The sequence below is a fragment of the Perissodus microlepis genome, chromosome 18 (genome assembly GCF_051167445.1).
Source record: "Perissodus microlepis isolate ML-2025 ecotype Zambia chromosome 18, ASM5116744v1, whole genome shotgun sequence".
NCBI classification, from domain to species: domain Eukaryota; kingdom Metazoa; phylum Chordata; class Actinopteri; order Cichliformes; family Cichlidae; genus Perissodus; species Perissodus microlepis.
Genome location: NC_140478.1, coordinates 30,388,349 through 30,408,539, shown reverse-complemented (window position 1 = coordinate 30,408,539; position 20,191 = coordinate 30,388,349). Strand labels below are relative to the sequence as shown.

The window sequence follows — 20,191 nt, the reverse complement described above, 5'->3', positions numbered from 1 at the left end:
CTGGCTGATGGTGCCTAACACACATTTTGTCCCAGTTCAAAGGTTACACCGAGAGAAGAGCAGACACATGGATCTTTGCTTTTGGACACAAGAGTGAGGGGAGAGCGCGAACGCAGTCCCCCACTACCACAAATTATGCAGTTGAGATTCCCGCATGTGGGGAATTCACAGGGGTCAGCACAACCGCAGTGCAATGGCTGAGCCTCGCCCTGGGTGAACCACCTTTGTGATCATGGTATCTCCCCTGCCAGGTAAGTATGAGTTGCCAGCGTCGGAGACAGGGGTCCCCTTTCCACATGCAGCACTCTGGCTGATGGTGCCTAACACGCATAATGCCTGAATCCAAGGACGGTGAGCACGCCATTGCATTTTCTCCCAGTTCAAAGGACACACCGAGAGAAGAGCAGACACATGGATCTTTGCTTTTGGACACAAGAGTGAGGGGAGAGCGCGAACGCAGTCCCCCACTACCACAAATTATGCAGTTAAAATTCCCGCATTTGGGGAATTCACAGGGGTCAGCACAACCGCAGTGCAATGGCTGAGCCTCGCCCTGGGTGAACCACCTTCGTGATCATGGTATCTCCCCTGCCAGGTAAGTATGAGTTGCCAGCGTGGGAGACAGGGGTCCCCTTTCCACATGCAGCACTCTGGCTGATGGTGCCTAACACACATTTTGTCCCAGTTCAAAGGAAACACCAAGAGAAGAGCAGACACATGGATCTTTGCTTTTGGACACAAGAGTGAGGGGAGAGCGCGAACGCAGTACCCCACTACCACAAATTATGCAGTTGAGATTCCCGCATTTGGGGAATTCACAGGGGTCAGCACAACCGCAGTGCAATGGCTGAGCCTCGCCCTGGGTGAACCACCTTCGTGATCATGGTATCTCCCCTGCCAGGTAAGTATGAGTTGCCAGCGTGGGAGACAGGGGTCCCCTTTCCACATGCAGCACTCTGGCTGATGGTGCCTAACACGCATAATGCCTGAATCCAAGGACGGTGAGCACGCCATCGCATATTCTCCCAGTTCAAAGAGCACACCGAGAGAAGAGCAGACACATGGATCTTTGCTTTTGGACACAAGAGTGAGGGGAGAGCGCGAACGCAGTCCCCCACTACCACAAATTATGCAGTTGAGATTCCCGCATTTGGGGAATTCACAGGGGTCAGCACAACCGCAGTGCAATGGCTGAGCCTCGCCCTGGGTGAACCACCTTTGTGATCATGGTATCTCCCCTGCCAGGTAAGTATGAGTTGCCAGCGTGGGAGACAGGGGTCCCCTTTCCACATGCAGCACTCTGGCTGATGGTGCCTAACACACATTTTGTCCCAGTTCAAAGGACACACCAAGAGAAGAGCAGACACATGGATCTTTGCTTTTGGACACAAGAGTGAGGGTAGAGCGCGAACGCAGTCCCCCACTACCACAAATTATGCAGTTGAGATTCCCGCATTTGGGGAATTCACAGGGGTCAGCACAACCGCAGTGCAATGGCTGAGTCTCGCCCTGGGTGAACCACCTTCGTGATCATGGTATCTCCCCTGCCAGGTAAGTATGAGTTGCCAGCGTGGGAGACAGGGGTCCCCTTTCCACATGCAGCACTCTGGCTGATGGTGCCTAACACACATTTTGTCCCAGTTCAAAGGACACACCAAGAGAAGAGCAGACACATGGATCTTTGGTTTTTGACACAAGAGTGAGGGAAGAGCGCGAACGCAGTCCCCCACTACCACAAATTATGCAGTTGAGATTCCCGCATTTGGGGAATTCACAGGGGTCAGCACAACCGCAGTGCAATGGCTGAGCCTCGCCCTGGGTGAACCACCTTCGTGATCATGGTATCTCCCCTGCCAGGTAAGTATGAGTTGCCAGCGTGGGAGACAGGGGTCCCCTTTCCACATGCAGCACTCTGGCTGATGGTGCCTAACACGCATAATACCTGAATCCAAGGACGGTGAGCACGCCTTTGCATTTTCTCCCAGTTCAAAGGACACACCAAGAGAAGAGCAGACACATGGATCTTTGCTTTTGGACACAAGAGTGAGGGGAGAGCGCGAACGCAGTCCCCCACTACCACAAATTATGCAGTTGAGATTCCCGCATTTGGGGAATTCACAGGGGTCAGCACAACCGCAGTGCAATGGCTGAGTCTCGCCCTGGGTGAACCACCTTCGTGATCATGGTATCTCCCCTGCCAGGTAAGTATGAGTTGCCAGCGTGGGAGACAGGGGTCCCCTTTCCACATGCAGCACTCTGGCTGATGGTGCCTAACACACATTTTGTCCCAGTTCAAAGGACACACCAAGAGAAGAGCAGACACATGGATCTTTGGTTTTTGACACAAGAGTGAGGGAAGAGCGCGAACGCAGTCCCCCACTACCACAAATTATGCAGTTGAGATTCCCGCATTTGGGGAATTCACAGGGGTCAGCACAACCGCAGTGCAATGGCTGAGCCTCGCCCTGGGTGAACCACCTTCGTGATCATGGTATCTCCCCTGCCAGGTAAGTATGAGTTGCCAGCGTGGGAGACAGGGGTCCCCTTTCCACATGCAGCACTCTGGCTGATGGTGCCTAACACGCATAATACCTGAATCCAAGGACGGTGAGCACGCCTTTGCATTTTCTCCCAGTTCAAAGGACACACCAAGAGAAGAGCAGACACATGGATCTTTGCTTTTGGACACAAGAGTGAGGGGAGAGCGCGAACGCAGTCCCCCACTACCACAAATTATGCAGTTGAGATTCCCGCATTTGGGGAATTCACAGGGGTCAGCACAACCGCAGTGCAATGGCTGAGTCTTGCCCTGGGTGAACCACCTTCGTGATCATGGTATCTCCCCTGCCAGGTAAGTATGAGTTGCCAGCGTGGGAGACAGGGGTCCCCTTTCCACATGCAGCACTCTGGCTGATGGTGCCTAACACACATTTTGTCCCAGTTCAAAGGACACACCAAGAGAAGAGCAGACACATGGATCTTTGGTTTTTGACACAAGAGTGAGGGAAGAGCGCGAACGCAGTCCCCCACTACCACAAATTATGCAGTTGAGATTCCCGCATTTGGGGAATTCACAGGGGTCAGCACAACCGCAGTGCAATGGCTGAGCCTCGCCCTGGGTGAACCACCTTCGTGATCATGGTATCTCCCCTGCCAGGTAAGTATGAGTTGCCAGCGTGGGAGACAGGGGTCCCCTTTCCACATGCAGCACTCTGGCTGATGGTGCCTAACACGCATAATACCTGAATCCAAGGACGGTGAGCACGCCTTTGCATTTTCTCCCAGTTCAAAGGACACACCAAGAGAAGAGCAGACACATGGATCTTTGCTTTTGGACACAAGGGTGAGGGGAGAGCGCGAACGCAGTCCCCCACTACCACAAATTATGCAGTTGAGATTACCGCATTTGGGGAATTCACAGGGGTCAGCACAACCGCAGTGCAATGGTTGAGCCTCGCCCTGGGTGAACCACCTTCGTGATCATGGTATCTCCCCTGCCAGGTAAGTATGAGTTGCCAGCGTGGGAGACAGGGGTCCCCTTTCCACATGGAGCACTCTGGCTGATGGTGCCTAACACACATTTTGTCCCAGTTCAAAGGTTACACCGAGAGAAGAGCAGACACATGGATCTTTGCTTTTGGACACAAGAGTGAGGGGAGAGCGCGAACGCAGTCCCCCACTACCACAAATTATGCAGTTGAGATTCCCGCATGTGGGGAATTCACAGGGGTCAGCACAACCGCAGTGCAATGGCTGAGCCTCGCCCTGGGTGAACCACCTTTGTGATCATGGTATCTCCCCTGCCAGGTAAGTATGAGTTGCCAGCGTCGGAGACAGGGGTCCCCTTTCCACATGCAGCACTCTGGCTGATGGTGCCTAACACGCATAATGCCTGAATCCAAGGACGGTGAGCACGCCATTGCATTTTCTCCCAGTTCAAAGGACACACCGAGAGAAGAGCAGACACATGGATCTTTGCTTTTGGACACAAGAGTGAGGGGAGAGCGCGAACGCAGTCCCCCACTACCACAAATTATGCAGTTAAAATTCCCGCATTTGGGGAATTCACAGGGGTCAGCACAACCGCAGTGCAATGGCTGAGCCTCGCCCTGGGTGAACCACCTTCGTGATCATGGTATCTCCCCTGCCAGGTAAGTATGAGTTGCCAGCGTGGGAGACAGGGGTCCCCTTTCCACATGCAGCACTCTGGCTGATGGTGCCTAACACACATTTTGTCCCAGTTCAAAGGAAACACCAAGAGAAGAGCAGACACATGGATCTTTGCTTTTGGACACAAGAGTGAGGGGAGAGCGCGAACGCAGTACCCCACTACCACAAATTATGCAGTTGAGATTCCCGCATTTGGGGAATTCACAGGGGTCAGCACAACCGCAGTGCAATGGCTGAGCCTCGCCCTGGGTGAACCACCTTCGTGATCATGGTATCTCCCCTGCCAGGTAAGTATGAGTTGCCAGCGTGGGAGACAGGGGTCCCCTTTCCACATGCAGCACTCTGGCTGATGGTGCCTAACACGCATAATGCCTGAATCCAAGGACGGTGAGCACGCCATCGCATATTCTCCCAGTTCAAAGAGCACACCGAGAGAAGAGCAGACACATGGATCTTTGCTTTTGGACACAAGAGTGAGGGGAGAGCGCGAACGCAGTCCCCCACTACCACAAATTATGCAGTTGAGATTCCCGCATTTGGGGAATTCACAGGGGTCAGCACAACCGCAGTGCAATGGCTGAGCCTCGCCCTGGGTGAACCACCTTTGTGATCATGGTATCTCCCCTGCCAGGTAAGTATGAGTTGCCAGCGTGGGAGACAGGGGTCCCCTTTCCACATGCAGCACTCTGGCTGATGGTGCCTAACACACATTTTGTCCCAGTTCAAAGGACACACCAAGAGAAGAGCAGACACATGGATCTTTGGTTTTTGACACAAGAGTGAGGGGAGAGCGCGAACGCAGTCCCCCACTACCACAAATTATGCAGTTGAGATTCCCGCATTTGGGGAATTCACAGGGGTCAGCACAACCGCAGTGCAATGGTTGAGCCTCGCCCTGGGTGAACCACCTTCGTGATCATGGTATCTCCCCTGCCAGGTAAGTATGAGTTGCCAGCGTGGGAGACAGGGGTCCCCTTTCCACATGCAGCACTCTGGCTGATCGTGCCTAACACACATTTTGTCCCAGTTCAAAGGTTACACCGAGAGAAGAGTAGACACATGGATCTTTGCTTTTGGACACAAGAGTGAGGGGAGAGCGCGAACGCAGTCCCCCACTACCACAAATTATGCAGTTGAGATTCCCGCATTTGGGGAATTCACAGGGGTCAGCACAACCGCAGTGCAATGGCTGAGCCTCGCCCTGGGTGAACCACCTTCGTGATCATGGTATCTCCCCTGCCAGGTAAGTATGAGTTGCCAGCGTGGGAGACAGGGGTCCCCTTTCCACATGCAGCACTCTGGCTGATGGTGCCTAACACGCATAATACCTGAATCCAAGGACGGTGAGCACGCCTTTGCATTTTCTCCCAGTTCAAAGGACACACCAAGAGAAGAGCAGACACATGGATCTTTGCTTTTGGACACAAGAGTGAGGGGAGAGCGCGAACGCAGTCCCCCACTACCACAAATTATGCAGTTGAGATTCCCGCATTTGGGGAATTCACAGGGGTCAGCACAACCGCAGTGCAATGGCTGAGTCTCGCCCTGGGTGAACCACCTTCGTGATCATGGTATCTCCCCTGCCAGGTAAGTATGAGTTGCCAGCGTGGGAGACAGGGGTCCCCTTTCCACATGCAGCACTCTGGCTGATGGTGCCTAACACACATTTTGTCCCAGTTCAAAGGACACACCAAGAGAAGAGCAGACACATGGATCTTTGGTTTTTGACACAAGAGTGAGGGAAGAGCGCGAACGCAGTCCCCCACTACCACAAATTATGCAGTTGAGATTCCCGCATTTGGGGAATTCACAGGGGTCAGCACAACCGCAGTGCAATGGCTGAGCCTCGCCCTGGGTGAACCACCTTCGTGATCATGGTATCTCCCCTGCCAGGTAAGTATGAGTTGCCAGCGTGGGAGACAGGGGTCCCCTTTCCACATGCAGCACTCTGGCTGATGGTGCCTAACACGCATAATACCTGAATCCAAGGACGGTGAGCACGCCTTTGCATTTTCTCCCAGTTCAAAGGACACACCAAGAGAAGAGCAGACACATGGATCTTTGCTTTTGGACACAAGAGTGAGGGGAGAGCGCGAACGCAGTCCCCCACTACCACAAATTATGCAGTTGAGATTCCCGCATTTGGGGAATTCACAGGGGTCAGCACAACCGCAGTGCAATGGCTGAGTCTTGCCCTGGGTGAACCACCTTCGTGATCATGGTATCTCCCCTGCCAGGTAAGTATGAGTTGCCAGCGTGGGAGACAGGGGTCCCCTTTCCACATGCAGCACTCTGGCTGATGGTGCCTAACACACATTTTGTCCCAGTTCAAAGGACACACCAAGAGAAGAGCAGACACATGGATCTTTGGTTTTTGACACAAGAGTGAGGGAAGAGCGCGAACGCAGTCCCCCACTACCACAAATTATGCAGTTGAGATTCCCGCATTTGGGGAATTCACAGGGGTCAGCACAACCGCAGTGCAATGGCTGAGCCTCGCCCTGGGTGAACCACCTTCGTGATCATGGTATCTCCCCTGCCAGGTAAGTATGAGTTGCCAGCGTGGGAGACAGGGGTCCCCTTTCCACATGCAGCACTCTGGCTGATGGTGCCTAACACGCATAATACCTGAATCCAAGGACGGTGAGCACGCCTTTGCATTTTCTCCCAGTTCAAAGGACACACCAAGAGAAGAGCAGACACATGGATCTTTGCTTTTGGACACAAGGGTGAGGGGAGAGCGCGAACGCAGTCCCCCACTACCACAAATTATGCAGTTAAAATTCCCGCATTTGGGGAATTCACAGGGGTCAGCACAACCGCAGTGCAATGGCTGAGCCTCGCCCTGGGTGAACCACCTTCGTGATCATGGTATCTCCCCTGCCAGGTAAGTATGAGTTGCCAGCGTCGGAGACAGGGGTCCCCTTTCCACATGCAGCACTCTGGCTGATGGTGCCTAACACGCATAATGCCTGAATCCAAGGACGGTGAGCACGCCATTGCATTTTCTCCCAGTTCAAAGGACACACCGAGAGAAGAGCAGACACATGGATCTTTGCTTTTGGACACAAGAGTGAGGGGAGAGCGCGAACGCAGTCCCCCACTACCACAAATTATGCAGTTAAAATTCCCGCATTTGGGGAATTCACAGGGGTCAGCACAACCGCAGTGCAATGGCTGAGCCTCGCCCTGGGTGAACCACCTTCGTGATCATGGTATCTCCCCTGCCAGGTAAGTATGAGTTGCCAGCGTGGGAGACAGGGGTCCCCTTTCCACATGCAGCACTCTGGCTGATGGTGCCTAACACACATTTTGTCCCAGTTCAAAGGACACACCAAGAGAAGAGCAGACACATGGATCTTTGCTTTTGGACACAAGAGTGAGGGGAGAGCGCGAACGCAGTACCCCACTACCACAAATTATGCAGTTGAGATTCCCGCATTTGGGGAATTCACAGGGGTCAGCACAACCGCAGTGCAATGGCTGAGCCTCGCCCTGGGTGAACCACCTTCGTGATCATGGTATCTCCCCTGCCAGGTAAGTATGAGTTGCCAGCGTGGGAGACAGGGGTCCCCTTTCCACATGCAGCACTCTGGCTGATGGTGCCTAACACGCATAATGCCTGAATCCAAGGACGGTGAGCACGCCATTGCATTTTCTCCCAGTTCAAAGGACACACCAAGAGAAGAGCAGACACATGGATCTTTGCTTTTGGACACAAGAGTGAGGGGAGAGCGTGAACGCAGTCCCCCACAACCACAAATCATGCAGTTGAGATTCCCGCATTTGGAGAATTCACATGGGTCAGTACAACCGCAGTGCAATGGTTGAGCCTCGCCCTGGGTGAACCACCTTTGTGATCATGGTATCTCCCCTGCCAGGTAAGTATGAGTTGCCAGCGTGGGAGACAGGGGTCCCCTTTCCACATGCAGCACTCTGGCTGATGGTGCCTAACACACATTTTGTCCCAGTTCAAAGGACACACCAAGAGAAGAGCAGACACATGGATCTTTGCTTTTGGACACAAGAGTGAGGGGAGAGCGCGAACGCAGTCCCCCACTACCACAAATTATGCAGTTGAGATTCCCGCATTTGGGGAATTCACAGGGGTCAGCACAACCGCAGTGCAATGGCTGAGCCTCGCCCTGGGTGAACCACCTTCGTGATCATGGTATCTCCCCTGCCAGGTAAGTATGAGTTGCCAGCGTGGGAGACAGGGGTCCCCTTTCCACATGCAGCACTCTGGCTGATGGTGCCTAACACGCATAATGCCTGAATCCAAGGACGGTGAGCACGCCATTGCATTTTCTCCCAGTTCAAAGGACACACCAAGAGAAGAGCAGACACATGGATCTTTGCTTTTGGACACAAGGGTGAGGGGAGAGCGCGAACGCAGTCCCCCACTACCACAAATTATGCAGTTGAGATTACCGCATTTGGGGAATTCACAGGGGTCAGCACAACCGCAGTGCAATGGCTGAGCCTCGCCCTGGGTGAACCACCTTCGTGATCATGGTATCTCCCCTGCCAGGTAAGTATGAGTTGCCAGCGTGGGAGACAGGGGTCCCCTTTCCACATGCAGCACTCTGGCTGATGGTGCCTAACACACATTTTGTCCCAGTTCAAAGGACACACCAAGAGAAGAGCAGACACATGGATCTTTGGTTTTTGACACAAGAGTGAGGGAAGAGCGCGAACGCAGTCCCCCACTACCACAAATTATGCAGTTGAGATTCCCGCATTTGGGGAATTCACAGGGGTCAGCACAACCGCAGTGCAATGGCTGAGCCTCGCCCTGGGTGAACCACCTTCGTGATCATGGTATCTCCCCTGCCAGGTAAGTATGAGTTGCCAGCGTGGGAGACAGGGGTCCCCTTTCCACATGCAGCACTCTGGCTGATGGTGCCTAACACGCATAATACCTGAATCCAAGGACGGTGAGCACGCCTTTGCATTTTCTCCCAGTTCAAAGGACACACCAAGAGAAGAGCAGACACATGGATCTTTGCTTTTGGACACAAGGGTGAGGGGAGAGCGCGAACGCAGTCCCCCACTACCACAAATTATGCAGTTGAGATTCCCGCATTTGGGGAATTCACAGGGGTCAGCACAACCGCAGTGCAATGGCTGAGCCTCGCCCTGGGTGAACCACCTTCGTGATCATGGTATCTCCCCTGCCAGGTAAGTATGAGTTGCCAGCGTGGGAGACAGGGGTCCCCTTTCCACATGCAGCACTCTGGCTGATGGTGCCTAACACACATTTTGTCCCAGTTCAAAGGACACACCAAGAGAAGAGCAGACACATGGATCTTTGGTTTTTGACACAAGAGTGAGGGGAGAGCGCGAACGCAGTCCCCCACTACCACAAATTATGCAGTTGAGATTCCCGCATTTGGGGAATTCACAGGGGTCAGCACAACCGCAGTGCAATGACTGAGCCTCGCCCTGGGTGAACCACCTTCGTGATCATGGTATCTCCCCTGCCAGGTAAGTATGAGTTGCCAGCGTGGGAGACAGGGGTCCCCTTTCCACATGCAGCACTCTGGCTGATGGTGCCTAACACGCATAATACCTGAATCCAAGGACGGTGAGCACACCTTTGCATTTTCTCCCAGTTCAAAGGACACACCAAGAGAAGAGCAGACACATGGATCTTTGCTTTTGGACACAAGGGTGAGGGGAGAGCGCGAACGCAGTCCCCCACTACCACAAATTATGCAGTTGCGATTCCCGCATTTGGGGAATTCACAGGGGTCAGCACAACCGCAGTGCAATGGCTGAGTCTCGCCCTGGGTGAAGCACCTTCGTGATCATGGTATCTCCCCTGCCAGGTAAGTATGAGTTGCCAGTGTGGGAGACAGGGGTCCCCTTTCCACATGCAGCACTCTGGCTGATGGTGCCTAACACACATTTTGTCCCAGTTCAAAGGACACACCAAGAGAAGAGCAGACACATGGATCTTTGGTTTTTGACACAAGAGTGAGGGGAGAGCGCGAACGCAGTCCCCCACTACCACAAATTATGCAGTTGAGATTCCCGCATTTGGGGAATTCACAGGGGTCAGCACAACCGCAGTGCAATGGTTGAGCCTCGCCCTGGGTGAACCACCTTCGTGATCATGGTATCTCCCCTGCCAGGTAAGTATGAGTTGCCAGCGTGGGAGACAGGGGTCCCCTTTCCACATGCAGCACTCTGGCTGATCGTGCCTAACACACATTTTGTCCCAGTTCAAAGGTTACACCGAGAGAAGAGTAGACACATGGATCTTTGCTTTTGGACACAAGAGTGAGGGGAGAGCGCGAACGCAGTCCCCCACTACCACAAATTATGCAGTTGAGATTCCCGCATTTGGGGAATTCACAGGGGTCAGCACAACCGCAGTGCAATGGCTGAGCCTCGCCCTGGGTGAACCACCTTTGTGATCATGGTATCTCCCCTGCCAGGTAAGTATGAGTTGCCAGCGTGGGAGACAGGGGTCCCCTTTCCACATGCAGCACTCTGGCTGATGGTGCCTAACACGCATAATGCCTGAATCCAAGGACGGTGAGCACGCCATTGCATTTTCTCCCAGTTCAAAGGACACACCAAGAGAAGAGCAGACACATGGATCTTTGCTTTTGGACACAAGAGTGAGTGGAGAGCGTGAACGCAGTCCCCCACTACCACAAATCATGCAGTTGAGATTCCCGCATTTGGGGAATTCCCATGGGTGAGCACAACCGCAGTGCAATGGTTGAGCCTCGTCCTGGGTGAACCACCTTTGTGATCATGGTATCCCCCCTGCCAGGTAAGTATGAGCTGCCAGCGTGGGAGACAGGGGTCCCCTTTCCACATGCAGCACTCTGGCTGATGGTGCCTAACACGCATAATGCCTGAATCCAAGGACGGTGAGCACGCCATCGCATATTCTCCCAGTTCAAAGGACACACCGAGAGAAGAGCAGACACATGGATCTTTGCTTTTGGACACAAGAGTGAGGGGAGAGCGCGAACGCAGTCCCCCACTACCACAAATTATGCAGTTAAAATTCCCGCATTTGGGGAATTCACAGGGGTCAGCACAACCGCAGTGCAATGGCTGAGCCTCGCCCTGGGTGAACCACCTTCGTGATCATGGTATCTCCCCTGCCAGGTAAGTATGAGTTGCCAGCGTGGGAGACAGGGGTCCCCTTTCCACATGCAGCACTCTGGCTGATGGTGCCTAACACACATTTTGTCCCAGTTCAAAGGACACACCAAGAGAAGAGCAGACACATGGATCTTTGCTTTTGGACACAAGAGTGAGGGGAGAGCGCGAACGCAGTACCCCACTACCACAAATTATGCAGTTGAGATTCCCGCATTTGGGGAATTCACAGGGGTCAGCACAACCGCAGTGCAATGGCTGAGCCTCGCCCTGGGTGAACCACCTTCGTGATCATGGTATCTCCCCTGCCAGGTAAGTATGAGTTGCCAGCGTGGGAGACAGGGGTCCCCTTTCCACATGCAGCACTCTGGCTGATGGTGCCTAACACGCATAATGCCTGAATCCAAGGACGGTGAGCACGCCATCGCATATTCTCCCAGTTCAAAGAGCACACCGAGAGAAGAGCAGACACATGGATCTTTGCTTTTGGACACAAGAGTGAGGGGAGAGCGCGAACGCAGTCCCCCACTACCACAAATTATGCAGTTGAGATTCCCGCATTTGGGGAATTCACAGGGGTCAGCACAACCGCAGTGCAATGGCTGAGCCTCGCCCTGGGTGAACCACCTTTGTGATCATGGTATCTCCCCTGCCAGGTAAGTATGAGTTGCCAGCGTGGGAGACAGGGGTCCCCTTTCCACATGCAGCACTCTGGCTGATGGTGCCTAACACACATTTTGTCCCAGTTCAAAGGACACACCAAGAGAAGAGCAGACACATGGATCTTTGGTTTTTGACACAAGAGTGAGGGGAGAGCGCGAACGCAGTCCCCCACTACCACAAATTATGCAGTTGAGATTCCCGCATTTGGGGAATTCACAGGGGTCAGCACAACCGCAGTGCAATGGTTGAGCCTCGCCCTGGGTGAACCACCTTCGTGATCATGGTATCTCCCCTGCCAGGTAAGTATGAGTTGCCAGCGTGGGAGACAGGGGTCCCCTTTCCACATGCAGCACTCTGGCTGATCGTGCCTAACACACATTTTGTCCCAGTTCAAAGGTTACACCGAGAGAAGAGTAGACACATGGATCTTTGCTTTTGGACACAAGAGTGAGGGGAGAGCGCGAACGCAGTCCCCCACTACCACAAATTATGCAGTTGAGATTCCCGCATTTGGGGAATTCACAGGGGTCAGCACAACCGCAGTGCAATGGCTGAGCCTCGCCCTGGGTGAACCACCTTCGTGATCATGGTATCTCCCCTGCCAGGTAAGTATGAGTTGCCAGCGTGGGAGACAGGGGTCCCCTTTCCACATGCAGCACTCTGGCTGATGGTGCCTAACACGCATAATACCTGAATCCAAGGACGGTGAGCACGCCTTTGCATTTTCTCCCAGTTCAAAGGACACACCAAGAGAAGAGCAGACACATGGATCTTTGCTTTTGGACACAAGAGTGAGGGGAGAGCGCGAACGCAGTCCCCCACTACCACAAATTATGCAGTTGAGATTCCCGCATTTGGGGAATTCACAGGGGTCAGCACAACCGCAGTGCAATGGCTGAGTCTCGCCCTGGGTGAACCACCTTCGTGATCATGGTATCTCCCCTGCCAGGTAAGTATGAGTTGCCAGCGTGGGAGACAGGGGTCCCCTTTCCACATGCAGCACTCTGGCTGATGGTGCCTAACACACATTTTGTCCCAGTTCAAAGGACACACCAAGAGAAGAGCAGACACATGGATCTTTGGTTTTTGACACAAGAGTGAGGGAAGAGCGCGAACGCAGTCCCCCACTACCACAAATTATGCAGTTGAGATTCCCGCATTTGGGGAATTCACAGGGGTCAGCACAACCGCAGTGCAATGGCTGAGCCTCGCCCTGGGTGAACCACCTTCGTGATCATGGTATCTCCCCTGCCAGGTAAGTATGAGTTGCCAGCGTGGGAGACAGGGGTCCCCTTTCCACATGCAGCACTCTGGCTGATGGTGCCTAACACGCATAATACCTGAATCCAAGGACGGTGAGCACGCCTTTGCATTTTCTCCCAGTTCAAAGGACACACCAAGAGAAGAGCAGACACATGGATCTTTGCTTTTGGACACAAGAGTGAGGGTAGAGCGCGAACGCAGTCCCCCACTACCACAAATTATGCAGTTGAGATTCCCGCATTTGGGGAATTCACAGGGGTCAGCACAACCGCAGTGCAATGGCTGAGTCTCGCCCTGGGTGAACCACCTTCGTGATCATGGTATCTCCCCTGCCAGGTAAGTATGAGTTGCCAGCGTGGGAGACAGGGGTCCCCTTTCCACATGCAGCACTCTGGCTGATGGTGCCTAACACACATTTTGTCCCAGTTCAAAGGACACACCAAGAGAAGAGCAGACACATGGATCTTTGGTTTTTGACACAAGAGTGAGGGAAGAGCGCGAACGCAGTCCCCCACTACCACAAATTATGCAGTTGAGATTCCCGCATTTGGGGAATTCACAGGGGTCAGCACAACCGCAGTGCAATGGCTGAGCCTCGCCCTGGGTGAACCACCTTCGTGATCATGGTATCTCCCCTGCCAGGTAAGTATGAGTTGCCAGCGTGGGAGACAGGGGTCCCCTTTCCACATGCAGCACTCTGGCTGATGGTGCCTAACACGCATAATACCTGAATCCAAGGACGGTGAGCACGCCTTTGCATTTTCTCCCAGTTCAAAGGACACACCAAGAGAAGAGCAGACACATGGATCTTTGCTTTTGGACACAAGAGTGAGGGGAGAGCGCGAACGCAGTCCCCCACTACCACAAATTATGCAGTTGAGATTCCCGCATTTGGGGAATTCACAGGGGTCAGCACAACCGCAGTGCAATGGCTGAGTCTCGCCCTGGGTGAACCACCTTCGTGATCATGGTATCTCCCCTGCCAGGTAAGTATGAGTTGCCAGCGTGGGAGACAGGGGTCCCCTTTCCACATGCAGCACTCTGGCTGATGGTGCCTAACACACATTTTGTCCCAGTTCAAAGGACACACCAAGAGAAGAGCAGACACATGGATCTTTGGTTTTTGACACAAGAGTGAGGGAAGAGCGCGAACGCAGTCCCCCACTACCACAAATTATGCAGTTGAGATTCCCGCATTTGGGGAATTCACAGGGGTCAGCACAACCGCAGTGCAATGGCTGAGCCTCGCCCTGGGTGAACCACCTTCGTGATCATGGTATCTCCCCTGCCAGGTAAGTATGAGTTGCCAGCGTGGGAGACAGAGGTCCCCTTTCCACATGCAGCACTCTGGCTGATGGTGCCTAACACGCATAATACCTGAATCCAAGGACGGTGAGCACGCCTTTGCATTTTCTCCCAGTTCAAAGGACACACCAAGAGAAGAGCAGACACATGGATCTTTGCTTTTGGACACAAGGGTGAGGGGAGAGCGCGAACGCAGTCCCCCACTACCACAAATTATGCAGTTGAGATTACCGCATTTGGGGAATTCACAGGGGTCAGCACAACCGCAGTGCAATGGTTGAGCCTCGCCCTGGGTGAACCACCTTCGTGATCATGGTATCTCCCCTGCCAGGTAAGTATGAGTTGCCAGCGTGGGAGACAGGGGTCCCCTTTCCACATGGAGCACTCTGGCTGATCGTGCCTAACACACATTTTCTCCCAGTTCAAAGGTTACACCGAGAGAAGAGCAGACACATGGATCTTTGCTTTTGGACACAAGAGTGAGGGGAGAGCGCGAACGCAGTCCCCCACTACCACAAATTATGCAGTTGAGATTCCCGCATGTGGGGAATTCACAGGGGTCAGCACAACCGCAGTGCAATGGCTGAGCCTCGCCCTGGGTGAACCACCTTCGTGATCATGGTATCTCCCCTGCCAGGTAAGTATGAGTTGCCAGCGTCGGAGACAGGGGTCCCCTTTCCACATGCAGCACTCTGGCTGATGGTGCCTAACACGCATAATGCCTGAATCCAAGGACGGTGAGCACGCCATTGCATTTTCTCCCAGTTCAAAGGACACACCGAGAGAAGAGCAGACACATGGATCTTTGCTTTTGGACACAAGAGTGAGGGGAGAGCGCGAACGCAGTCCCCCACTACCACAAATTATGCAGTTAAAATTCCCGCATTTGGGGAATTCACAGGGGTCAGCACAACCGCAGTGCAATGGCTGAGCCTCGCCCTGGGTGAACCACCTTCGTGATCATGGTATCTCCCCTGCCAGGTAAGTATGAGTTGCCAGCGTGGGAGACAGGGGTCCCCTTTCCACATGCAGCACTCTGGCTGATGGTGCCTAACACACATTTTGTCCCAGTTCAAAGGACACACCAAGAGAAGAGCAGACACATGGATCTTTGCTTTTGGACACAAGAGTGAGGGGAGAGCGCGAACGCAGTCCCCCACTACCACAAATTATGCAGTTGAGATTCCCGCATTTGGGGAATTCACAGGGATCAGCACAACCGCAGTGCAATGGCTGAGCCTCGCCCTGGGTGAACCACCTTCGTGATCATGGTATCTCCCCTGCCAGGTAAGTATGAGTTGCCAGCGTGGGAGACAGGGGTCCCCTTTCCACATGCAGCACTCTGGCTGATGGTGCCTAACACGCATAATGCCTGAATCCAAGGACGGTGAGCACGCCATTGCATTTTCTCCCAGTTCAAAGGACACACCAAGAGAAGAGCAGACACATGGATCTTTGCTTTTGGACACAAGGGTGAGGGGAGAGCGCGAACGCAGTCCCCCACTACCACAAATTATGCAGTTAAAATTCCCGCATTTGGGGAATTCACAGGGGTCAGCACAACCGCAGTGCAATGGCTGAGCCTCGCCCTGGGTGAACCACCTTCGTGATCATGGTATCTCCCCTGCCAGGTAAGTATGAGTTGCCAGCGTGGGAGACAGGGGTCCCCTTTCCACATGCAGCACTCTGGCTGATGGTGCCTAACACACATTTTGTCCCAGTTCAAAGGACACACCAAGAGAAGAGCAGACACATGGATCTTTGCTTTTGGACACAAGAGTGAGGGGAGAGCGCGAACGCAGTACCCCACTACCACAAATTATGCAGTTGAGATTCCCGCATTTGGGGAATTCACAGGGGTCAGCACAACCGCAGTGCAATGGCTGAGCCTCGCCCTGGGTGAACCACCTTCGTGATCATGGTATCTCCCCTGCCAGGTAAGTATGAGTTGCCAGCGTGGGAGACAGGGGTCCCCTTTCCACATGCAGCACTCTGGCTGATGGTGCCTAACACGCATAATGCCTGAATCCAAGGACGGTGAGCACGCCATTGCATTTTCTCCCAGTTCAAAGGACACACCAAGAGAAGAGCAGACACATGGATCTTTGCTTTTGGACACAAGAGTGAGGGGAGAGCGTGAACGCAGTCCCCCACAACCACAAATCATGCAGTTGAGATTCCCGCATTTGGAGAATTCACATGGGTCAGTACAACCGCAGTGCAATGGTTGAGCCTCGCCCTGGGTGAACCACCTTTGTGATCATGGTATCTCCCCTGCCAGGTAAGTATGAGTTGCCAGCGTGGGAGACAGGGGTCCCCTTTCCACATGCAGCACTCTGGCTGATGGTGCCTAACACACATTTTGTCCCAGTTCAAAGGACACACCAAGAGAAGAGCAGACACATGGATCTTTGCTTTTGGACACAAGAGTGAGGGGAGAGCGCGAACGCAGTCCCCCACTACCACAAATTATGCAGTTGAGATTCCCGCATTTGGGGAATTCACAGGGGTCAGCACAACCGCAGTGCAATGGCTGAGTCTCGCCCTGGGTGAACCACCTTCGTGATCATGGTATCTCCCCTGCCAGGTAAGTATGAGTTGCCAGCGTGGGAGACAGGGGTCCCCTTTCCACATGCAGCACTCTGGCTGATGGTGCCTAACACACATTTTGTCCCAGTTCAAAGGACACACCAAGAGAAGAGCAGACACATGGATCTTTGGTTTTTGACACAAGAGTGAGGGAAGAGCGCGAACGCAGTCCCCCACTACCACAAATTATGCAGTTGAGATTCCCGCATTTGGGGAATTCACAGGGGTCAGCACAACCGCAGTGCAATGGCTGAGCCTCGCCCTGGGTGAACCACCTTCGTGATCATGGTATCTCCCCTGCCAGGTAAGTATGAGTTGCCAGCGTGGGAGACAGGGGTCCCCTTTCCACATGCAGCACTCTGGCTGATGGTGCCTAACACGCATAATACCTGAATCCAAGGACGGTGAGCACGCCTTTGCATTTTCTCCCAGTTCAAAGGACACACCAAGAGAAGAGCAGACACATGGATCTTTGCTTTTGGACACAAGAGTGAGGGGAGAGCGCGAACGCAGTCCCCCACTACCACAAATTATGCAGTTGAGATTCCCGCATTTGGGGAATTCACAGGGGTCAGCACAACCGCAGTGCAATGGCTGAGTCTCGCCCTGGGTGAACCACCTTCGTGATCATGGTATCTCCCCTGCCAGGTAAGTATGAGTTGCCAGCGTGGGAGACAGGGGTCCCCTTTCCACATGCAGCACTCTGGCTGATGGTGCCTAACACACATTTTGTCCCAGTTCAAAGGACACACCAAGAGAAGAGCAGACACATGGATCTTTGGTTTTTGACACAAGAGTGAGGGAAGAGCGCGAACGCAGTCCCCCACTACCACAAATTATGCAGTTGAGATTCCCGCATTTGGGGAATTCACAGGGGTCAGCACAACCGCAGTGCAATGGCTGAGCCTCGCCCTGGGTGAACCACCTTCGTGATCATGGTATCTCCCCTGCCAGGTAAGTATGAGTTGCCAGCGTGGGAGACAGGGGTCCCCTTTCCACATGCAGCACTCTGGCTGATGGTGCCTAACACGCATAATACCTGAATCCAAGGACGGTGAGCACGCCTTTGCATTTTCTCCCAGTTCAAAGGACACACCAAGAGAAGAGCAGACACATGGATCTTTGCTTTTGGACACAAGGGTGAGGGGAGAGCGCGAACGCAGTCCCCCACTACCACAAATTATGCAGTTGAGATTACCGCATTTGGGGAATTCACAGGGGTCAGCACAACCGCAGTGCAATGGTTGAGCCTCGCCCTGGGTGAACCACCTTCGTGATCATGGTATCTCCCCTGCCAGGTAAGTATGAGTTGCCAGCGTGGGAGACAGGGGTCCCCTTTCCACATGGAGCACTCTGGCTGATCGTGCCTAACACACATTTTCTCCCAGTTCAAAGGTTACACCGAGAGAAGAGCAGACACATGGATCTTTGCTTTTGGACACAAGAGTGAGGGGAGAGCGCGAACGCAGTCCCCCACTACCACAAATTATGCAGTTGAGATTCCCGCATGTGGGGAATTCACAGGGGTCAGCACAACCGCAGTGCAATGGCTGAGCCTCGCCCTGGGTGAACCACCTTCGTGATCATGGTATCTCCCCTGCCAGGTAAGTATGAGTTGCCAGCGTCGGAGACAGGGGTCCCCTTTCCACATGCAGCACTCTGGCTGATGGTGCCTAACACGCATAATGCCTGAATCCAAGGACGGTGAGCACGCCATTGCATTTTCTCCCAGTTCAAAGGACACACCGAGAGAAGAGCAGACACATGGATCTTTGCTTTTGGACACAAGAGTGAGGGGAGAGCGCGAACGCAGTCCCCCACTACCACAAATTATGCAGTTAAAATTCCCGCATTTGGGGAATTCACAGGGGTCAGCACAACCGCAGTGCAATGGCTGAGCCTCGCCCTGGGTGAACCACCTTCGTGATCATGGTATCTCCCCTGCCAGGTAAGTATGAGTTGCCAGCGTGGGAGACAGGGGTCCCCTTTCCACATGCAGCACTCTGGCTGATGGTGCCTAACACACATTTTGTCCCAGTTCAAAGGACACACCAAGAGAAGAGCAGACACATGGATCTTTGCTTTTGGACACAAGAGTGAGGGGAGAGCGCGAACGCAGTCCCCCACTACCACAAATTATGCAGTTGAGATTCCCGCATTTGGGGAATTCACAGGGATCAGCACAACCGCAGTGCAATGGCTGAGCCTCGCCCTGGGTGAACCACCTTCGTGATCATGGTATCTCCCCTGCCAGGTAAGTATGAGTTGCCAGCGTGGGAGACAGGGGTCCCCTTTCCACATGCAGCACTCTGGCTGATGGTGCCTAACACGCATAATGCCTGAATCCAAGGACGGTGAGCACGCCATTGCATTTTCTCCCAGTTCAAAGGACACACCAAGAGAAGAGCAGACACATGGATCTTTGCTTTTGGACACAAGAGTGAGGGGAGAGCGTGAACGCAGTCCCCCACAACCACAAATCATGCAGTTGAGATTCCCGCATTTGGAGAATTCACATGGGTCAGTACAACCGCAGTGCAATGGTTGAGCCTCGCCCTGGGTGAACCACCTTTGTGATCATGGTATCTCCCCTGCCAGGTAAGTATGAGTTGCCAGCGTGGGAGACAGGGGTCCCCTTTCCACATGCAGCACTCTGGCTGATGGTGCCTAACACACATTTTGTCCCAGTTCAAAGGACACACCAAGAGAAGAGCAGACACATGGATCTTTGCTTTTGGACACAAGAGTGAGGGGAGAGCGCGAACGCAGTCCCCCACTACCACAAATTATGCAGTTGAGATTCCCGCATTTGGGGAATTCACAGGGGTCAGCACAACCGCAGTGCAATGGCTGAGCCTCGCCCTGGGTGAACCACCTTCGTGATCATGGTATCTCCCCTGCCAGGTAAGTATGAGTTGCCAGCGTGGGAGACAGGGGTCCCCTTTCCACATGCAGCACTCTGGCTGATGGTGCCTAACACGCATAATGCCTGAATCCAAGGACGGTGAGCACGCCATTGCATTTTCTCCCAGTTCAAAGGACACACCAAGAGAAGAGCAGACACATGGATCTTTGC

At 53.5% G+C, this 20,191-nt stretch overlaps 62 non-coding genes across 62 annotated transcripts; all 62 read right to left on the bottom strand.

Annotated features, from left to right (window-relative positions):
* Window positions 1-95: 95 nt before the first annotated feature.
* LOC146368436 (U1 spliceosomal RNA) lies at window positions 96-259 on the bottom strand. The gene has a single exon (XR_014798176.1). It is a non-coding gene; the product is annotated as a U1 spliceosomal RNA (small nuclear RNA).
* Window positions 260-439: 180 nt separating this feature from the next.
* On the bottom strand, window positions 440-603 carry LOC146368435 (U1 spliceosomal RNA). The gene has a single exon (XR_014798195.1). It is a non-coding gene; the product is annotated as a U1 spliceosomal RNA (small nuclear RNA).
* Window positions 604-745: 142 nt separating this feature from the next.
* On the bottom strand, window positions 746-909 carry LOC146368434 (U1 spliceosomal RNA). The gene has a single exon (XR_014798166.1). It is a non-coding gene; the product is annotated as a U1 spliceosomal RNA (small nuclear RNA).
* Window positions 910-1,089: 180 nt separating this feature from the next.
* LOC146368433 (U1 spliceosomal RNA) lies at window positions 1,090-1,253 on the bottom strand. The gene has a single exon (XR_014798074.1). It is a non-coding gene; the product is annotated as a U1 spliceosomal RNA (small nuclear RNA).
* A 142-nt stretch (window positions 1,254-1,395) lies between these two features.
* On the bottom strand, window positions 1,396-1,559 carry LOC146368432 (U1 spliceosomal RNA). Its single transcript, XR_014798265.1, has one exon. It is a non-coding gene; the product is annotated as a U1 spliceosomal RNA (small nuclear RNA).
* Window positions 1,560-1,701: 142 nt separating this feature from the next.
* Window positions 1,702-1,865, bottom strand: LOC146368431 (U1 spliceosomal RNA). Its single transcript, XR_014798145.1, has one exon. It is a non-coding gene; the product is annotated as a U1 spliceosomal RNA (small nuclear RNA).
* A 180-nt stretch (window positions 1,866-2,045) lies between these two features.
* Window positions 2,046-2,209, bottom strand: LOC146368430 (U1 spliceosomal RNA). Its single transcript, XR_014798218.1, has one exon. It is a non-coding gene; the product is annotated as a U1 spliceosomal RNA (small nuclear RNA).
* Window positions 2,210-2,351: 142 nt separating this feature from the next.
* On the bottom strand, window positions 2,352-2,515 carry LOC146368429 (U1 spliceosomal RNA). The gene has a single exon (XR_014798144.1). It is a non-coding gene; the product is annotated as a U1 spliceosomal RNA (small nuclear RNA).
* Window positions 2,516-2,695: 180 nt separating this feature from the next.
* On the bottom strand, window positions 2,696-2,859 carry LOC146368428 (U1 spliceosomal RNA). Its single transcript, XR_014798248.1, has one exon. It is a non-coding gene; the product is annotated as a U1 spliceosomal RNA (small nuclear RNA).
* A 142-nt stretch (window positions 2,860-3,001) lies between these two features.
* Window positions 3,002-3,165, bottom strand: LOC146368427 (U1 spliceosomal RNA). The gene has a single exon (XR_014798143.1). It is a non-coding gene; the product is annotated as a U1 spliceosomal RNA (small nuclear RNA).
* Window positions 3,166-3,345: 180 nt separating this feature from the next.
* LOC146368426 (U1 spliceosomal RNA) lies at window positions 3,346-3,509 on the bottom strand. Its single transcript, XR_014798389.1, has one exon. It is a non-coding gene; the product is annotated as a U1 spliceosomal RNA (small nuclear RNA).
* A 142-nt stretch (window positions 3,510-3,651) lies between these two features.
* LOC146368425 (U1 spliceosomal RNA) lies at window positions 3,652-3,815 on the bottom strand. The gene has a single exon (XR_014798175.1). It is a non-coding gene; the product is annotated as a U1 spliceosomal RNA (small nuclear RNA).
* Window positions 3,816-3,995: 180 nt separating this feature from the next.
* Window positions 3,996-4,159, bottom strand: LOC146368424 (U1 spliceosomal RNA). The gene has a single exon (XR_014798194.1). It is a non-coding gene; the product is annotated as a U1 spliceosomal RNA (small nuclear RNA).
* Window positions 4,160-4,301: 142 nt separating this feature from the next.
* LOC146368423 (U1 spliceosomal RNA) lies at window positions 4,302-4,465 on the bottom strand. Its single transcript, XR_014798165.1, has one exon. It is a non-coding gene; the product is annotated as a U1 spliceosomal RNA (small nuclear RNA).
* Window positions 4,466-4,645: 180 nt separating this feature from the next.
* On the bottom strand, window positions 4,646-4,809 carry LOC146368422 (U1 spliceosomal RNA). Its single transcript, XR_014798073.1, has one exon. It is a non-coding gene; the product is annotated as a U1 spliceosomal RNA (small nuclear RNA).
* Window positions 4,810-4,951: 142 nt separating this feature from the next.
* Window positions 4,952-5,115, bottom strand: LOC146368421 (U1 spliceosomal RNA). Its single transcript, XR_014798136.1, has one exon. It is a non-coding gene; the product is annotated as a U1 spliceosomal RNA (small nuclear RNA).
* Window positions 5,116-5,257: 142 nt separating this feature from the next.
* On the bottom strand, window positions 5,258-5,421 carry LOC146368420 (U1 spliceosomal RNA). Its single transcript, XR_014797965.1, has one exon. It is a non-coding gene; the product is annotated as a U1 spliceosomal RNA (small nuclear RNA).
* Window positions 5,422-5,601: 180 nt separating this feature from the next.
* LOC146368419 (U1 spliceosomal RNA) lies at window positions 5,602-5,765 on the bottom strand. The gene has a single exon (XR_014798217.1). It is a non-coding gene; the product is annotated as a U1 spliceosomal RNA (small nuclear RNA).
* A 142-nt stretch (window positions 5,766-5,907) lies between these two features.
* LOC146368418 (U1 spliceosomal RNA) lies at window positions 5,908-6,071 on the bottom strand. The gene has a single exon (XR_014798142.1). It is a non-coding gene; the product is annotated as a U1 spliceosomal RNA (small nuclear RNA).
* Window positions 6,072-6,251: 180 nt separating this feature from the next.
* On the bottom strand, window positions 6,252-6,415 carry LOC146368417 (U1 spliceosomal RNA). The gene has a single exon (XR_014798246.1). It is a non-coding gene; the product is annotated as a U1 spliceosomal RNA (small nuclear RNA).
* Window positions 6,416-6,557: 142 nt separating this feature from the next.
* Window positions 6,558-6,721, bottom strand: LOC146368416 (U1 spliceosomal RNA). The gene has a single exon (XR_014798141.1). It is a non-coding gene; the product is annotated as a U1 spliceosomal RNA (small nuclear RNA).
* A 180-nt stretch (window positions 6,722-6,901) lies between these two features.
* LOC146368415 (U1 spliceosomal RNA) lies at window positions 6,902-7,065 on the bottom strand. Its single transcript, XR_014798193.1, has one exon. It is a non-coding gene; the product is annotated as a U1 spliceosomal RNA (small nuclear RNA).
* Window positions 7,066-7,245: 180 nt separating this feature from the next.
* LOC146368414 (U1 spliceosomal RNA) lies at window positions 7,246-7,409 on the bottom strand. Its single transcript, XR_014798192.1, has one exon. It is a non-coding gene; the product is annotated as a U1 spliceosomal RNA (small nuclear RNA).
* A 142-nt stretch (window positions 7,410-7,551) lies between these two features.
* On the bottom strand, window positions 7,552-7,715 carry LOC146368413 (U1 spliceosomal RNA). Its single transcript, XR_014798164.1, has one exon. It is a non-coding gene; the product is annotated as a U1 spliceosomal RNA (small nuclear RNA).
* A 180-nt stretch (window positions 7,716-7,895) lies between these two features.
* On the bottom strand, window positions 7,896-8,059 carry LOC146368412 (U1 spliceosomal RNA). Its single transcript, XR_014798315.1, has one exon. It is a non-coding gene; the product is annotated as a U1 spliceosomal RNA (small nuclear RNA).
* A 142-nt stretch (window positions 8,060-8,201) lies between these two features.
* LOC146368411 (U1 spliceosomal RNA) lies at window positions 8,202-8,365 on the bottom strand. The gene has a single exon (XR_014797954.1). It is a non-coding gene; the product is annotated as a U1 spliceosomal RNA (small nuclear RNA).
* A 180-nt stretch (window positions 8,366-8,545) lies between these two features.
* LOC146368410 (U1 spliceosomal RNA) lies at window positions 8,546-8,709 on the bottom strand. The gene has a single exon (XR_014798059.1). It is a non-coding gene; the product is annotated as a U1 spliceosomal RNA (small nuclear RNA).
* A 142-nt stretch (window positions 8,710-8,851) lies between these two features.
* Window positions 8,852-9,015, bottom strand: LOC146368409 (U1 spliceosomal RNA). The gene has a single exon (XR_014798140.1). It is a non-coding gene; the product is annotated as a U1 spliceosomal RNA (small nuclear RNA).
* A 180-nt stretch (window positions 9,016-9,195) lies between these two features.
* LOC146368408 (U1 spliceosomal RNA) lies at window positions 9,196-9,359 on the bottom strand. Its single transcript, XR_014797943.1, has one exon. It is a non-coding gene; the product is annotated as a U1 spliceosomal RNA (small nuclear RNA).
* Window positions 9,360-9,501: 142 nt separating this feature from the next.
* LOC146368407 (U1 spliceosomal RNA) lies at window positions 9,502-9,665 on the bottom strand. Its single transcript, XR_014798116.1, has one exon. It is a non-coding gene; the product is annotated as a U1 spliceosomal RNA (small nuclear RNA).
* A 180-nt stretch (window positions 9,666-9,845) lies between these two features.
* Window positions 9,846-10,009, bottom strand: LOC146368406 (U1 spliceosomal RNA). The gene has a single exon (XR_014798282.1). It is a non-coding gene; the product is annotated as a U1 spliceosomal RNA (small nuclear RNA).
* A 142-nt stretch (window positions 10,010-10,151) lies between these two features.
* LOC146368405 (U1 spliceosomal RNA) lies at window positions 10,152-10,315 on the bottom strand. Its single transcript, XR_014798125.1, has one exon. It is a non-coding gene; the product is annotated as a U1 spliceosomal RNA (small nuclear RNA).
* A 142-nt stretch (window positions 10,316-10,457) lies between these two features.
* On the bottom strand, window positions 10,458-10,621 carry LOC146368404 (U1 spliceosomal RNA). Its single transcript, XR_014798072.1, has one exon. It is a non-coding gene; the product is annotated as a U1 spliceosomal RNA (small nuclear RNA).
* A 180-nt stretch (window positions 10,622-10,801) lies between these two features.
* LOC146368403 (U1 spliceosomal RNA) lies at window positions 10,802-10,965 on the bottom strand. Its single transcript, XR_014798338.1, has one exon. It is a non-coding gene; the product is annotated as a U1 spliceosomal RNA (small nuclear RNA).
* Window positions 10,966-11,145: 180 nt separating this feature from the next.
* On the bottom strand, window positions 11,146-11,309 carry LOC146368402 (U1 spliceosomal RNA). The gene has a single exon (XR_014798190.1). It is a non-coding gene; the product is annotated as a U1 spliceosomal RNA (small nuclear RNA).
* A 142-nt stretch (window positions 11,310-11,451) lies between these two features.
* Window positions 11,452-11,615, bottom strand: LOC146368401 (U1 spliceosomal RNA). The gene has a single exon (XR_014798163.1). It is a non-coding gene; the product is annotated as a U1 spliceosomal RNA (small nuclear RNA).
* A 180-nt stretch (window positions 11,616-11,795) lies between these two features.
* Window positions 11,796-11,959, bottom strand: LOC146368400 (U1 spliceosomal RNA). The gene has a single exon (XR_014798071.1). It is a non-coding gene; the product is annotated as a U1 spliceosomal RNA (small nuclear RNA).
* A 142-nt stretch (window positions 11,960-12,101) lies between these two features.
* LOC146368399 (U1 spliceosomal RNA) lies at window positions 12,102-12,265 on the bottom strand. The gene has a single exon (XR_014798113.1). It is a non-coding gene; the product is annotated as a U1 spliceosomal RNA (small nuclear RNA).
* Window positions 12,266-12,407: 142 nt separating this feature from the next.
* On the bottom strand, window positions 12,408-12,571 carry LOC146368398 (U1 spliceosomal RNA). Its single transcript, XR_014797932.1, has one exon. It is a non-coding gene; the product is annotated as a U1 spliceosomal RNA (small nuclear RNA).
* A 180-nt stretch (window positions 12,572-12,751) lies between these two features.
* Window positions 12,752-12,915, bottom strand: LOC146368397 (U1 spliceosomal RNA). The gene has a single exon (XR_014798216.1). It is a non-coding gene; the product is annotated as a U1 spliceosomal RNA (small nuclear RNA).
* Window positions 12,916-13,057: 142 nt separating this feature from the next.
* LOC146368396 (U1 spliceosomal RNA) lies at window positions 13,058-13,221 on the bottom strand. Its single transcript, XR_014798139.1, has one exon. It is a non-coding gene; the product is annotated as a U1 spliceosomal RNA (small nuclear RNA).
* Window positions 13,222-13,401: 180 nt separating this feature from the next.
* LOC146368395 (U1 spliceosomal RNA) lies at window positions 13,402-13,565 on the bottom strand. Its single transcript, XR_014798264.1, has one exon. It is a non-coding gene; the product is annotated as a U1 spliceosomal RNA (small nuclear RNA).
* A 142-nt stretch (window positions 13,566-13,707) lies between these two features.
* Window positions 13,708-13,871, bottom strand: LOC146368394 (U1 spliceosomal RNA). The gene has a single exon (XR_014798138.1). It is a non-coding gene; the product is annotated as a U1 spliceosomal RNA (small nuclear RNA).
* Window positions 13,872-14,051: 180 nt separating this feature from the next.
* Window positions 14,052-14,215, bottom strand: LOC146368393 (U1 spliceosomal RNA). The gene has a single exon (XR_014798215.1). It is a non-coding gene; the product is annotated as a U1 spliceosomal RNA (small nuclear RNA).
* A 142-nt stretch (window positions 14,216-14,357) lies between these two features.
* Window positions 14,358-14,521, bottom strand: LOC146368392 (U1 spliceosomal RNA). Its single transcript, XR_014798137.1, has one exon. It is a non-coding gene; the product is annotated as a U1 spliceosomal RNA (small nuclear RNA).
* Window positions 14,522-14,701: 180 nt separating this feature from the next.
* On the bottom strand, window positions 14,702-14,865 carry LOC146368391 (U1 spliceosomal RNA). Its single transcript, XR_014798378.1, has one exon. It is a non-coding gene; the product is annotated as a U1 spliceosomal RNA (small nuclear RNA).
* Window positions 14,866-15,007: 142 nt separating this feature from the next.
* Window positions 15,008-15,171, bottom strand: LOC146368390 (U1 spliceosomal RNA). The gene has a single exon (XR_014798115.1). It is a non-coding gene; the product is annotated as a U1 spliceosomal RNA (small nuclear RNA).
* Window positions 15,172-15,351: 180 nt separating this feature from the next.
* On the bottom strand, window positions 15,352-15,515 carry LOC146368389 (U1 spliceosomal RNA). The gene has a single exon (XR_014798189.1). It is a non-coding gene; the product is annotated as a U1 spliceosomal RNA (small nuclear RNA).
* Window positions 15,516-15,657: 142 nt separating this feature from the next.
* Window positions 15,658-15,821, bottom strand: LOC146368388 (U1 spliceosomal RNA). The gene has a single exon (XR_014798095.1). It is a non-coding gene; the product is annotated as a U1 spliceosomal RNA (small nuclear RNA).
* A 180-nt stretch (window positions 15,822-16,001) lies between these two features.
* LOC146368387 (U1 spliceosomal RNA) lies at window positions 16,002-16,165 on the bottom strand. Its single transcript, XR_014798188.1, has one exon. It is a non-coding gene; the product is annotated as a U1 spliceosomal RNA (small nuclear RNA).
* Window positions 16,166-16,307: 142 nt separating this feature from the next.
* Window positions 16,308-16,471, bottom strand: LOC146368386 (U1 spliceosomal RNA). Its single transcript, XR_014798162.1, has one exon. It is a non-coding gene; the product is annotated as a U1 spliceosomal RNA (small nuclear RNA).
* A 180-nt stretch (window positions 16,472-16,651) lies between these two features.
* LOC146368385 (U1 spliceosomal RNA) lies at window positions 16,652-16,815 on the bottom strand. Its single transcript, XR_014798314.1, has one exon. It is a non-coding gene; the product is annotated as a U1 spliceosomal RNA (small nuclear RNA).
* A 142-nt stretch (window positions 16,816-16,957) lies between these two features.
* Window positions 16,958-17,121, bottom strand: LOC146368384 (U1 spliceosomal RNA). Its single transcript, XR_014798214.1, has one exon. It is a non-coding gene; the product is annotated as a U1 spliceosomal RNA (small nuclear RNA).
* Window positions 17,122-17,263: 142 nt separating this feature from the next.
* Window positions 17,264-17,427, bottom strand: LOC146368383 (U1 spliceosomal RNA). Its single transcript, XR_014798135.1, has one exon. It is a non-coding gene; the product is annotated as a U1 spliceosomal RNA (small nuclear RNA).
* A 180-nt stretch (window positions 17,428-17,607) lies between these two features.
* On the bottom strand, window positions 17,608-17,771 carry LOC146368382 (U1 spliceosomal RNA). Its single transcript, XR_014798212.1, has one exon. It is a non-coding gene; the product is annotated as a U1 spliceosomal RNA (small nuclear RNA).
* A 142-nt stretch (window positions 17,772-17,913) lies between these two features.
* LOC146368381 (U1 spliceosomal RNA) lies at window positions 17,914-18,077 on the bottom strand. The gene has a single exon (XR_014798134.1). It is a non-coding gene; the product is annotated as a U1 spliceosomal RNA (small nuclear RNA).
* Window positions 18,078-18,257: 180 nt separating this feature from the next.
* On the bottom strand, window positions 18,258-18,421 carry LOC146368380 (U1 spliceosomal RNA). The gene has a single exon (XR_014798367.1). It is a non-coding gene; the product is annotated as a U1 spliceosomal RNA (small nuclear RNA).
* A 142-nt stretch (window positions 18,422-18,563) lies between these two features.
* LOC146368379 (U1 spliceosomal RNA) lies at window positions 18,564-18,727 on the bottom strand. The gene has a single exon (XR_014798114.1). It is a non-coding gene; the product is annotated as a U1 spliceosomal RNA (small nuclear RNA).
* A 180-nt stretch (window positions 18,728-18,907) lies between these two features.
* On the bottom strand, window positions 18,908-19,071 carry LOC146368378 (U1 spliceosomal RNA). Its single transcript, XR_014798187.1, has one exon. It is a non-coding gene; the product is annotated as a U1 spliceosomal RNA (small nuclear RNA).
* Window positions 19,072-19,213: 142 nt separating this feature from the next.
* Window positions 19,214-19,377, bottom strand: LOC146368377 (U1 spliceosomal RNA). Its single transcript, XR_014798094.1, has one exon. It is a non-coding gene; the product is annotated as a U1 spliceosomal RNA (small nuclear RNA).
* Window positions 19,378-19,557: 180 nt separating this feature from the next.
* On the bottom strand, window positions 19,558-19,721 carry LOC146368376 (U1 spliceosomal RNA). The gene has a single exon (XR_014798312.1). It is a non-coding gene; the product is annotated as a U1 spliceosomal RNA (small nuclear RNA).
* A 142-nt stretch (window positions 19,722-19,863) lies between these two features.
* On the bottom strand, window positions 19,864-20,027 carry LOC146368375 (U1 spliceosomal RNA). Its single transcript, XR_014797921.1, has one exon. It is a non-coding gene; the product is annotated as a U1 spliceosomal RNA (small nuclear RNA).
* Between the last annotated feature and the right edge of the window lie 164 nt (window positions 20,028-20,191).